Source organism: Lemur catta, chromosome 14 (genome assembly GCF_020740605.2).
Source record: "Lemur catta isolate mLemCat1 chromosome 14, mLemCat1.pri, whole genome shotgun sequence".
Lineage (NCBI taxonomy): Eukaryota > Metazoa > Chordata > Mammalia > Primates > Lemuridae > Lemur > Lemur catta.
The window spans coordinates 13,738,311-13,751,875 of NC_059141.1; the positions used below are offsets into that span (position 1 = coordinate 13,738,311).

Here is a 13,565-nt window from a genome sequence, read left to right on the forward strand (position 1 = left end):
GAGCCTGTGGGTGTCAGAACTGCCAAGACGCCCCTGTACCAGGGGCCCTTCATCACCAGAGTGGTATTTTTCTTGAGTTAATGAAAGGAAAGAGGTTCCTTCCTCAAATATTTATTTAGGAACTTGCGGTTATGTCCGGTAACCAGTTAGCATTTTCTAATCAAGGAGCAGTGAAAATAAAAACAAGATTAACTGATGCTCTTTTAGGTTTGCAAGGCTTTAATCCTGGCTGCAGAGCAAAGAAGGAATGATAGAACATCCCCATGGAATGATCCCTTCTCTAAAAAGAAGGAATCTCTTTTGCATCCAGAATCCTAGCTGGGAGGGAAGACTCACCTCAGTGTTGACAATGTCACGTCCAAAGTGAGCCAGAGTAGGGGTCAGGGTTCTCACTGGCTGCTAACATCTCTGGACATTTCAACACGGCTGGGTTCATCAGAGTAGACCTGAGATGAGGGCTCCTGTGCAAATGATTGATCCAAAGGGATCCTCTGGGGACTAGGGGAGCATGACAGTGAAGGGGAAGAATCCAATTTCCAGCCCAGTTGCAGCCTCAGCCCAACCCCCCAGGGGAGCTCTGGAATGTATTTAAGCCTCAGGGTCAGTCCACACTGGAGGCAGTGGCACTGGCCTTCCATCTTCTGGCCGTGGTCAGTCATTAGTCAAGGCCCACCCGGGCAAGGTGAGGTCCCAGGCACCCCCAGCTCTCTGTGAGCACGAGCAAAGTGGCTCGGGTCACCCAGGGCCATCTTCCACACAGGAAGGGGGTTGGGGGATCTGGCTGTGGCACCATCGGTGTCTGTCACATCGTAATTTTAGTCTAGATTAAATCTCGACATCTTCTGCTATTCCATTTATCTGTCTTCCAGGGTTCCTTACCCTGATATCTGGGTTGGAATGGGGGGTGGGCATTTGCTGGTTTTGGTCACCCAATTTCCGTCCTCCTTTTCTTTTAATCATTGTAATTTAATTATTAAAGTAATTTAGCAATACTGAAGTAACAGTCATTTCAGGATATTCTTCTTCTCTTTCTTAGTCCATATCTTTTGACAGAGGTGACTAACTCAGACCCCGTAGACGGGTGCATTCCTCTCTGTCTGGTCCAGTGACGGGACCAAGGGAGGCGAGGGGGGGTGAACCAGTGGGCTCTGAGGTCAGGGGTGGTGCCTTGGCCAGCAGTCAGACGCGGGGAACAGGGACTACTCCGGCAGGGTTTGAGCAGAAAGGTACTCAATGCAGGGCAACAAAGTCCCTGGAAGGGCTGAAGGAGCAGGCTCTGCCTGGGTTCCGGGGAAGATGCCCGCTGTCCACAGGAAATCAAGCAAGAAGGTGGCGAGTGAGGAGGCCCCACTGGTGCCCCTGCTTTCAGAAACATCCCCAGCTGCTGCAGTCCAGGGTTCTGAAGCTTCTAGACATTTGAGACGCTGGAGACGGGACACTGGAGCAACTGTCCTTGGCCAGGAGCCACAGCAGGAAAGTAGTTTCCCTCTCACGGCTGCCCTCCCAATCTCACCCTAGAGCACCCAGTGGGCGGCACTAATTTGCTTTCAGATCCCTGGCTTAGAGGGAGGCCGTGGGTGTAGATTTTAGTTTCATAGTCCAGAAGGGGTCAGAATGGGCTCTGTGGGCCAGCCCGCTGTGTCCCCCGCCCTCGCTGGGCACAAAGCCCAACTTCACAACCACAGCCAGGACCACTGAGGGGAAGAGAGGCTCTCTCTGTTTCCTCCTGGATGTGAACCCGAGAAGTAGGTTTGGAATTGCTAGAAGCCGTCCTGAATGTAAGGTCTGAGAATGAAGCCAGTGCATAGCGGAGAACAGAACCAATCTGAGAGACTACCAAGACCCTGTCTTGATGACGCCATCTGGAGGCAAAGAGAGGGGGAGGTGACTTATTCCAGTTCACATAATAGTAGGGGCCAGAGGTGGATCTAGAACACCAGCCCCCTCACTCCCCTCCAGGTTTTTCCCATCACGTGGCTCGGGGCCTCCGCTTAGAACCCTGTGGCCCCTTCCCTCCGGCCAGCAGCACTCCTCCCAGCCACTGCAGGGGTTCCGAAGTCCCTGTTTATTGAAGTAGCTGATTGATCTGATCCCTCCGAGAGCAGTCAGAAGGCCTGGGTATGTATGAATCACTCCAGCTGCAGCTTGTAGCCAGGAGCTCAGCGCTGGCTGTGAAAACACCCTAGGGGCTCTCTCTGAGTGGCACAGTGAAATGTGGCCACACCGGTTCAGGCTATTTTAAGCTTCAGGAACCGAGGGAGGTGAGGCAGGGTGAACCAGTGGGCTCCGAGGGCAGATGAGTTCCAGGCCAGCTTTCTCTGTGCCTCAAGGACACCTTGTGACCTTGCTTCCCTCAGGAAGGATGGGAAAGGGGGGCCCTTGTGACTTCAGGGGGGCCCGCTGAGAAGGAGCTGGAGTGGGAGGGGCGGGAGCACCTGGTCTGGCGGACTCGGTTCAGACGGTGAAAGGGGCGAAGGCATTGGCTGCCAGGTCCTGAGCATTTTCCTTAAACTTATCTATGACATTTATTTTATCTAATCCTCTCAAAGACTCTTTGAGGTAGGTACAACCATTATCCCCTTTTGTCACAGGAAGGAACAGAGGCTCAGAGAAAATGCGCAGCTTGCCCAAAGTCACAGGACACGGCTGGGATTTGAAACCAGGGGGGTCTGTGCCCCTAACTGCTGTGCTCTGTGGCCTAAAAAGGCAAAGATGACGATCAGAGCTAACCTTTACTCTGCAGATGTTACTTTCTATTCCTCCCAACAGCTCTAGAAGTTCCATATTATAAGCGCCATCTTTCAGATTAGGAAACTGAAGCTCAAAGAGCTTAAGAAATCTGCCCGAGGACATGCAGGGACGCAGAGCTCACCCACAGCAGTGCCAGGAATCGAACCCACTCTCTCCATGCAGAGTTCTCCACGGCAAAGACTCTCTCCACGGGCCGGGTTCTCACCACCACACTATGCACAGAGTTTCAGTGCTTTGTCGCAATTTCACTGGTTCTCCTAGGACACCCACTTCAGTCTCCTCATTTTACACTGAGGGAACTGAGATTCTAAGAGATTGGGTGACTCGCCCATGGTCCCGCAGCTAATGGCTGGGTGGGCTGGAACCTAGACTCCAGGCTCTTTGGCGGTGCATTAGCACGCTTTTATCTCCTGTGCACTTATATTAGAATTTCAGGGATGTTTTGTCTTCCTTGATGTCTAATCTTCATGTGGCAGTGGCTTTAGGCTTCTGCTCACCTTATCCTCTGTCGCGTAGTTAGTGACCTGGGATGCACAAAGAGGAGACTGAGGCAGGGCTTCTGCAATTGCAATGGATAAGGAGAAGACTCCTTTTCAAAACATAAACCTTCCTATAATCCGCAGTGTTGACGGCATAATCCTTTGTCACTGAAACACCTGAGCACAGCTACGCCAAGGCCCAACAGATCCTGGTAGGTTCCTCTTTATACTTTCCTTACAGATGCTTATTTTGGGCCTGGGAGGTATGAAGCAGTGAGAGAGATAAAAAGTCTAGAATGGGGGAACCAATAGACATTTGATATGATTTGCCTTTTCTTGAGTACTTTAGATATTACAGTTTTAAAAATGATTACAAGTATGGCAGAGATTCACATTTTAATTCCTTGATTTACCATCATCCTTCCATTAAATCAACAAATATTCACCAAGCTTTCCTCTGTGCCAGGCACTATAGAAGCTAGAGGCTGAGGATACAGCAATGAATCGAATCGGGTCCCTGCCCACCCGGAGCCCACAGTCTCGTGAGAGGGACAGACACATGGATGTGCAGCTCCAAAACCGAGACCTACCACGAAGACAGGGTCGGTGGCTGAACAAAGTGTGTGGCCATCAGCTTCTGCTTGGGTGGGGAAATATGGGATGCTGGAACTTCCCAGGGGCCTGGGAGGCAGCTCCTCAAGGCCCTGGGGGGCGGAGAGGGGTTTCAGGCAGAAAGAATGGCACGTATGGAGGCCGTAGCTGGAATAAGCTTTGGGGGGACTGGTAGAAGATGAGTGTTGCTGGAGACAAGGGATCCAGAGGGACAATGGGAGTGGCAGTGGGGAGAGTGGCTGGTGGGGGACAGATGAGGTTAGAGCCCTGTGTGTGTGGAACGGAGTGTGTGTTGTCTCCTGAAGGCAGCAATGAGCTTTGGAAGAGGGTGAGTGGGAATGCAACGTGACCAGCTTTCTAGTTTAGAAAGCTCACTCTGGCTGCTCTTGGCGGGTGGACAGGAGGATGAGTGAGACCAGCAGCCGGGAAGCCATTTGGGAAGGACGTCAATAATCAGAAGGAGGAATGGACCTGCCCCAAGAGCCTGCACCGGGACCTGGAGGCAGAGATAGGGACGGGGGGTGCGTGAATTGAGACATTTGAGGGGAAACACAGCAAGGTGTCCAAAACGAGTGCTGACATTTTGAAATGGATGTTTGGGTGGCTGACATGCTAAAAAAGCAAGAGGGAGGTTTTTTGGGGTTTTTTTTAATTACAAATGATTATGGTATATAAGAAGTTAGGAAAATAGAGAAAATATAATAAAAAATACCAGTACCAATCCCGTCATTATAGCACACCAGTAAGCCTATTTTGATTTCTTTCCTTCCAATATTGCCGCCTTAGTTTGCAACCCTAATTTAACTTCTTAAGTGATGCTGTTTCTTGAGTGTTGGATAGTAAATGGGAAACACTCTATGCTTCTTCAAGCCTGTGAAAGACTCGCTTTTAGACCCATTGCTGGAGGCTCCGTGCTCATTTTTTCTTTCGAGGAAGGCCAAATTTCTTGCACATCTAAGAGCCAGTCGCTTTAACCCTGAACTTGATCATGAGAGTTTTACACTTTCATTTGTTCCATAGCTCGATGCATCCAATTATTTGTCCCCTGCTACCTCCTTATGGGCAATAAAAATGATCAAGGTGACGGACCACCTTATCCTTTTGTGTATAAGGCTGGAAAATTCAGCCTGAGATGCCAAGAACTCCAAAGCCCACTTCTTGGAGAAGTTGGAGAGTGGATTTTTCAGTTAGTACGCTGGTCAGCACGGTCTCTGTGCACAGCTCAGTTTCCTGCCTCGCTCGACAAGGAGTGTCCAGACTGGAAAAGAAACAGTAATTGATGAGAGGCCTGCAGAAAAGCTTTCCTGGCTGTAGGAGGCCAGGATAATTCACTAGTGGAAAGCTCTGGGTTTTTCACAGGCATGGAGAGAAAGCTGAATCCTTCTTTGGTAAAGGTATTATGCAGAATCCCAACAAGCCTTGGCTTTTAATGAAAGACCTCAGGGGGACACCAGACTGCACCTTTCTTCTGTGTCATCAGGCCGAAGGGTGATTGTGGGCAAAGTAGGCATTTGACAGAGAAAGGCAAGTCTGCAAGGAGAGCCAGTCAGTCTGCTGACCTCGAGTGCAGTTGCAACGGAGCATTGGCAAATGCGAGGCCACTGGATTTATTCCCTGGATTCCCCCTGCCCTCCATGGCCACGAGGATCCTTTCCTCTCTTAGGCATCTGCTGGGAAGAAAAGTGGTGATCAATGAATCCAGGGCAGGGGGGGGAGAGAGAAAGTAGCAGATGGACAGTGAGGAACTGGGAAAATGCTGATGACCCAAAGCAGGAGCTAGAACAGTCTTTATCTGTCACATGCCCTTGTTCGGGGAGAGCTGGATGCAGTCCAATGCTGTGTTCTCTGGGGCTTTGCCCAGGCTAATTTTACATGACAATGGCTGCTCTATGCTCTTTCATGGAGCACTGGAATGCCTTTCTTTGCTGGTCCCGTGTGGCCTGGTGGCCAGAGCTGGAAAAGGCTCCCTCTTGAACTTCCGGCTCAGCCCAGCTGCAGGTGAGGGACACAGGCTGTGAGTTACCCAGGAGGCCAGATGAGCATTCCCCCTGGCCGCTCCCATGTTCTTACAGAAGGGAGCCTTTCCTGGTCATAGGCAGGGCTGTCTAGGGCATGGCAGGTCACCGTCCCTGACCGCTGTGGCTCTTTCATGTTGGCTGGAATGAAGTTGAACTTTTCACTCCACATGGGTCACTGGGAGGTTTCGCAAGACTGTGTCAGAGAGTGTGGCTTCCCATGGGCCTTGCCCCTCACATGAAATACCCGGTGTGGCCACAGAAAGTGGCCTGGAAGCTCATGCCAGGGGCGGCCCGACTAGCCAAGACTAGAAGCTTGGGGGTCTGCAAAGTCGCAAGCTGGTTTTGAAATTTACTGATCTCTTTAAAAATAGACAAAGAAAATCAAATGGCTTTTTTAAAAAAGAAACCACTGATAAAGGCATTGTGACATAAACAAAGAAAAATGTAAGTGCTCTGTTCTCTGACAGCAATAAAGGCAGCGAACAGGGAAATGCCACAATCTGTGACCCATACTGAGGCTCTTTTCAGGTATCGCATTTCCATTTGCACACAAAGGGGAGATTCTTGTTTTCAAGTGGCCTTCATAAAAAGATAGAACTTAGTGAGGGAAATGAGTTATAATAATAATAATTATTATTATTTTTTAGTTTGTTCTTTCAATCAAGGTAGCTCTTAAGTGGAGTATCCAAGTGCAACTTAATCTCTTGTGTCAACATGTGGCCAAGACAGCCTACCCCGCCCCACATTCACACCTAAGGCGTTAGTTAGAGTCTCTCTGCTTAACTGCATGGGGTCCCTCCACTGACAGAGCTCACAGGCTTCCTTTGTTTAAGCCTGTGGTTCCTGAATGCACCACAAGTAAGATCTTCCTAATTCTTTGGGTAGCAAGTGACAGGAACCAAATTTGAACTACTTTACAAGCACAGAAAAAGGTGAGAAGAGAGCTTGAAATTGATTAGGTCATGTAGCTGGGAAGAGGCGAACTCCCAAAAGAAGAGGAGTGAGGTGGGCAGAAACAACAGAGGTCCATCTTGACCTCAGCCTGGGCACCCGGAGACCATAGCACCAGCTTCCATCCCTCCTCCCACCCTTGCAGACGACTGCTGCATTTCTGTGGCTTGGGCCATGGCCCACTAGGGGGTCCTTCTTTGATCTCAACCCATTCCCCTTCTCCCCCTCCACCCTCCACCCCTGCTTTGGGCACATGGCACATATCCCAGGGAAAATCCTGCTATGTCTCACGCATATTCTAGAAAGATCAACACCAAAAAATAGTTCTGGACTTGTAATAACCCAAGTCAGTTTTGCACTTGTAATAACCCAAAAGCACCAAATAGAAAGGATCCTACAGTGTTTGAATCTTGCATCAGGGCTGAAGTTGGCATAGCAAGGAGATGTAATTAAAAATTCTTCCCATTCCATCTCAGTAAATTGCCTGTTCCCAAGATTCCAAGGAGTGGGCTTTTGACTGTATTCAATTGCATTGCTTCGATCGTCTGAAGGCGATATTGATGGTGCTGGTTGATGTGAAGAACAGAAGAGGAGGCTATGTGTTTTGATTTGATTCCTGATTGCATGAAACAGGGACCTACTCAAGTGAGCTCAGAGAAGGATTTCTATGGTGCCACTTCACGGAGATTCAAGAATAGGGCTGCATGAGGACTGGGAGTCACAGACACTAGAGATGGGGCATGATTCTTGATTCATGCTGGGCATGTCAACAGTAGGTTTCTTCCTGTCCCCACCGTTCGCTGGAAACATTTATGTTTGCCTGTTTGTTCACTTGGCTCTGCACTGCTGTTAGGGTGCAAGGAAAGTGTTCATCTTGTTCCAGCTGTGTCCTCAAAACCCGGCACAAAGGAAGTACTCCATTTTTGCTCAGGGAGTTCATGGATCCTCACCTTACGCTCGGCCAGGTAAATGCCCAGCTAGCTCTGTGTCTGCTTCCATAAGGTCTGCACTCACCTGGTTCCTCTGAGTCCTCTGCCTGCCTACTTTTTTCTCCCATGACACTCGATTGCACGTGACCATCATGGTCTTTTCAGCCTCTTACACGTCATGAGATTTTGGTTCAGGTTCTGCCACTAACTGACCAATTCTATTCTATTTTACTGTTTTGAATTCTTGAGGGAGGGAGTGAGATAGATTACAGAGAGAGAACTAATTAGCAAGGTGCTCTACTTGCATCAGGCAGAGATGGAGGACAGAGATCAGTATCAACTAGTACAAAACATAGTCTTCTAGGCAGCAGGGTCTGTGGGCAATTTCTTAAAGAATAGAGTATGCATGTGGCAGGCAGTGTGTGACCTCTCTTGCAAAATAAGTCCTACTCTAAAAAGCTTACTATAGAGAGATAAGACCTAAAGGCAGATCAATATTAATCAGTATAGAATTAGGCGTGGCACTGGCTATCTGTTCTTGCTGCCTATCTGAAAACCCTTCCTCCCTTCTTCCTGTAAGACACATCTTTCCTGGCCACAGCAGAGCACGTGCGACCCAGGATGGGCTGATCAGTGGACCACAACTGCCTGGCTATAGGGATTTGTCACAAGGGTGAGCATGTGACAACAGTCAAGTCGGTAAGAGTTCTTCCTTGAGATTTTTAATAGTGGGTCTGAAAGACAGCAACCCTTTTCTTGTTTCTGATCGTGGAGCTGCTACGCTGCCAGCAGCTGTGTCTTCCATCAGGTGAAGGAAAGAATAAAACATTAATCAGTCAGAAGTGGGGATGAGAGGCTCAGAAAACGCTGACAGCTCTCACTCCTGACAGCCTGAAGGTCAATTCTACTCTTGTTTTGCTCGTTCCATTATTTGGTTCAGAGGTTCAATAAACTCACTCTCTCTCTTTCTCCTCTCCCTCTCTCTCTGTCCCCCTCCTTTGCTTAAGCTAGTTTAAGTGAATTTTTTTTCAACCAACAGAGTTCTGAATTAAAAGAAATGCTAAATTTGGTCATTTAAATTAAATAAGTATTTGTTAAATTAATAATTTAAAAATTTTCTTTGAAAGTCATAGAAGTTGAAAGGAGAGAGAGAGAGATGCACTGGCCTAAGAACCTAGGAAAGACTTCAGACTTCATGGTGGTAAAGTTTGAACTTGACTTTGAAGAGGGTTGAAATATAAAGTGATAAAGGACAGGGCTTGGGTAGAGCCTCTTAGGGGAAATAAATAGAATGAAAGGAGGTATGAAGGAGGGAATGAGCATGACACAAAGTGGGAACACTATTATATTAGCATTGTTTTTTTAAAGTTGATTTCATCTATTGATTTTCTAATACAAATTCATTCAGGATGTGGCCTACTTCTTTTGCATCCTTCCTATAACTGATCATGATAAGAGTGGTCATAATCTTGATTTTCATAAAATCTTACTTTCTATGATTTAAAAGCTCTTCCTATAATGCAGTAGCCCAACAATCTTTATAGATTCCCAAATTTCTTTAGCTTTTACTTGGTGCATGGTAGACCTGGAATAGTTTTAAAACTCTTTTAAGTTAGGTACTGTTTTAAAAATCTGATGAAATCTATGAATTCTCTCTAAAAAATGTACCTATTGACATATAAAAAATTTTACACAAGACTTCAGGGGATTTTCAGACACCCCTAGGATCCCTGGGGATCCACTGACCCCTGGTTAAAAACTCTAGTAGTTACAGGGTTTATTTTGGCCTAGGTATTTTAGTTGCAATGCAATATCCTTATACATAAAACTGCTCACATAGATCTTTTTCTGATGGTTTTTACTCGTAGTGCCTTGTTTTCTTGTGTGCTTTTTTTTTTCTTTTTTACCATGACCTGCTCATTTTCCTTGAGAAATTATTTGTAGAACTTTTGTGAGGTCAAGGATGGAGATGCATTTTTTTCAAAGAGGATTTGTCTTGGCTTCTGCCAGATACTTAGAGAAACTAAGTGGTCCTGGACTAGGACCACTTTAAATTAAATTAATGGCTTAAGATTGTTTTGACCATTCAGGTAATATAAATTTGGGTTCTTGTGGTGGACTGAATTTTAGCCTCACCAAAAGATGTGCCCATAGCCTAAGCCCCAGAACCTATGGATGTTACCTTATTTGGAAAAAGGGTTTTTGCTCATGTAATTAAGTTAAAGAATCTTGAGATGAGGACATCCTGGATAATTTGGGCGCATCCTAAATCCAACGACAAGTGTCCTTATAAGGGACATTCAGAGGAGAGACACACGAAGAAGCAGCAGCAGCAAAGATGAATGATGAAGTTATTGTAGCCCCTTACCTTGCAAGGCTCTTTGAACAGCCTTTTGAACCTCCTTGAAAGGTGATTCCAAAAGAGGAATTCTCAAACTATTTTGACCATAACATTGTCTTGAAAAAACCTAAAACCAAAAAACACAACTTCCCAGAGTGATTATTTTGAAAAAGGCCTCACTTAGTAGAATCTAGGGTTCAGTGTGATTGTTAAGCAGCAAGTTCACTGGTTTATAATTCTCTCCCTTATTTACTGAAAGTTTATCAGCACCAAATTGTGAAGGAGATTTCAGACAGAAATGCAGACAAGGGATAAATTAAGAGAATGAAAGCTGAACCACTGCATTTCTGTACACAGTGACACGCTCCCTCCCACAGGGCCTCAGTTGTAAATGTTTAACTCAAGGCTTAGGCTGAAGCAGAAGGAGGTAGAATTTGGAAAAACCTACTCTGATCCCTACCATCTGTTTTTTATTTGTCATTTCCATATTTGAGGTGCTCTCTGGGTCAGACAGCTCTTCCACCCGTCTCTGTTTTTGTTGAACATTTCAACACCTGCCATCCTAACCTACTAGCCCATTTGGGACTTGAAGTGCTCAAGCCAAATGGACTAAACTGAGTGATATGTCAGTTCCACAAAAATGCCTGCTTTCTACCAATTCCATTGATTCCGTTGGGATGAGACCAAACTCTACAGAGGCATAAACAGATAAAACACAGAAGTAGTCAAATGATTGAGCTGGGAGGAAAGAGAGAGAGACAGAGACAGACAGCAACAGAGAGACAGAGAGAGACTACAAAGTCAAGAAAATCCAAATTGCCTTTGTTTAAGTGTAGTCAAACATTTCTGAATTCAATACCTAACTCATAATAAACCCAGCCACTGAGATGTGAACCTTCTTTTTCTTCTTCTTTTTTTCCTTTTTATTTTTGAGAGCAAAGCACGTGTTTCCCCCTGCGTCAGCCAGTGGGACAAATGCTGAGTTCAAGGCAACCAAAGGACATGAACTTGAACTAAAGTTTGAAAATATAGACTGTCCTAGATAGAATCTCAAGATTAGGAGACATTTTGATATAGAGCTGAACATAAGTCTTTTCTCCTCCAAAGAACCAGTTACCCTTTGTTCTGGAAGCAGAAACGAATAGTCTATGTTTCTCAGAATGAAAAAAAAAAAATTTAAGTCTCCAATTGAGCAAAAATCATACTTTTCCCAAGACTTATTTTGGTTCTTTATCTTGGGTCAGGGAGGACATTAGACCTTGAGTTGGAAGGTACGTTTGTAAGGGTGAAGGTGTCTCTAGGGATGGAACTTGTAGGCTTTAGAGTATTCTAGAAATGCACAATGACCCTTGGTGGCTATGGGTTAACTTGTGGTCCAGTGGTACCGTGAGGGGTCACATTTAAAAAGGCGAAGGGGGCAATCTAGGAAACAGCCAGGCTACCGTCTCAGCACAGACCTTGTAACAAGATAAAAAGCGCTTTAATCACTTACTCTGCTCCAGATCTAGAATCTTCCAGGGTCTGGAATCTTCAGAATGAGGACCGAGAGAGTCTGATAGCCCAGAGGGCAGGGCTCAGCCCCAGCTAGCAAGTCAGGCTGGGCCATCTTTTAGCTCAGCCAAACTGGGAGCAGAATAGAACTTCAGAGAACGTCTGAGCCCCCTTTCTTACTTTACAATAAGGGAAAGTGGGAGCCCTGCGGAGGGAAGGTGTTTTACCCAAGGCGTTGTGGTTACTGCGTTAGTCTGGTCCTTCAACAAGCATACTCCAAGGTGAGATTCAAGGATTTTATTAGCAAAACCACGCTGAGAGTGGGAAAATGAGGAGGTACCAGGAGAAGATCACGATGCATGTCTGGTCCCTTCAGGCTTAGGAGAAGAGCAGCCGAGGCTCCCACAGTTGCTGGGCCCAGGTGCTTCACTATCCTTTGTGAGTTTCTCTTTAACCCGACCACACCTTTGCAATAGTCTCTTCATTAAACTTTCTTCCATTACCTCATTTGAGTGTGCTGTCTGTTTTCTGCCAGGACTTTGACAGATGCAAATACTTTTATCATAAGTCAACACTAGAGGGTTTATTAATTAGCACAAGGATTTTTAGAAATGATTTTTATATTGGTGAAATAAGTGGTATTCAAGGTATTAGAATTAATTGGCTAGAGTTAGTGTATAGGTACTTCTGTCCTTGCTTAGAGTATGAGAATCTAGGAAGTTCAACAGCTTATTCCTTCCGGATTGCTATTTTGGGCCTAATATCCACTAAACGGCTTGGCCTAGGAACCCTGACTATGACTGCATGGTTGAAAGTTGCCAGTAGAATACTCCTGCATTCACCTCAAGAGAATCTTTCATGCCAGGTGCTCACAGAGTCCAAAGACAGATTTCTGGGACTTTGTCAAGTATCCAGGCAGGTTGTATGACTACTTTGTTTTGTTTTGTGCCTGTTTGCTTATAAACGTTAGTAGGTGTGTCAGAATTTGGCTCAGACTTCTGGATTGTGGGGTGAGAGACCTATAGCCCTCCTCTACCTCAAACTATTAGAAGCTGCTAACACCTGAAAAAACAACTGGATAATTGTGAACCATCAAACTGGCTTAAATCAGACCACAACAGAGAGAAGTACTCCCCCTCCTCCCTGATAGGGAGGGAAGAGAATTGCCTTTCTAAACACTGCACATCCCCAAAGATCAAAGACCACAATGGCACTGCCCTTCACATATCCTTTGTGGACTGATGTGGGCGGAGGAAGGAAGGGTTTGGCCACACCTCAGTCAATGCTGGATTGGGTGCCTGGCCTCGCATTTTCAGAGGATGGGCTACATATAAACTTTGTTTTCAGCTATGAGCCCTCGTTACCAGTTGGGGCCACAAGTAGTATAATGTCTTCTTGCAATTTTTATTTACAAACACAAATTTTATTGGAAGAAACCTCCAGAGAGATCAGATGTCTAACTAACATCCTCCAATTGCAGGAGGGGAAACAGAGGCGGGGGAGGCTGAGCCACTCTTCCAAAGCCACTTTGTATTTGGTGGACAGAGACGTAACTGGAGGGCAAGTTGCCCAGCATGTCTGGTGTGCTGTGTGCTGCTGCCCTGTCTGTGCAGGGAAGCCTCTCAGAGTAAGTTTAAGTACGGGATCTTATGGAGGCACAGTCATCAGTCACCAGGCATGCACCCAATAGTTATTATGTGCCCAGGACTATGCTGTATGACATAGATGAAGAAGAGAAGATCCAGTCCCTTCCCCGGAGAGTTTACTGTCTGGTTTGGGAGGTACAGCTAACACCTAACACAGGAAACAGCTAAAAACTAGCTCACTGGAGTCGGAGTAGCTCTAAGAACGCAGGAGCACAAAGAAAGGTAATTCAGGTGGTGGTTAAGAGACCTGCTTCAGACTCAAATACAGCTGGTTCAAATCCCAGCTTTCCTTAGGCAAGTCATTTAAACTTTCTAAATCTCACTTTGCCCATCATTTAAATGGGAAT

At 46.2% G+C, this 13,565-nt stretch overlaps 1 long non-coding RNA gene across 1 annotated transcript; it reads left to right on the plus strand.

The window, feature by feature from the left end:
* The first annotated feature begins 2,079 nt into the window (after nucleotides 1-2,079).
* On the plus strand, nucleotides 2,080-3,814 carry LOC123650241. Its single transcript, XR_006739303.1, has 3 exons — nucleotides 2,080-2,118; nucleotides 3,375-3,442; nucleotides 3,697-3,814. It is a non-coding gene; the product is annotated as an uncharacterized LOC123650241 (long non-coding RNA).
* Nucleotides 3,815-13,565: the final 9,751 nt, after the last annotated feature.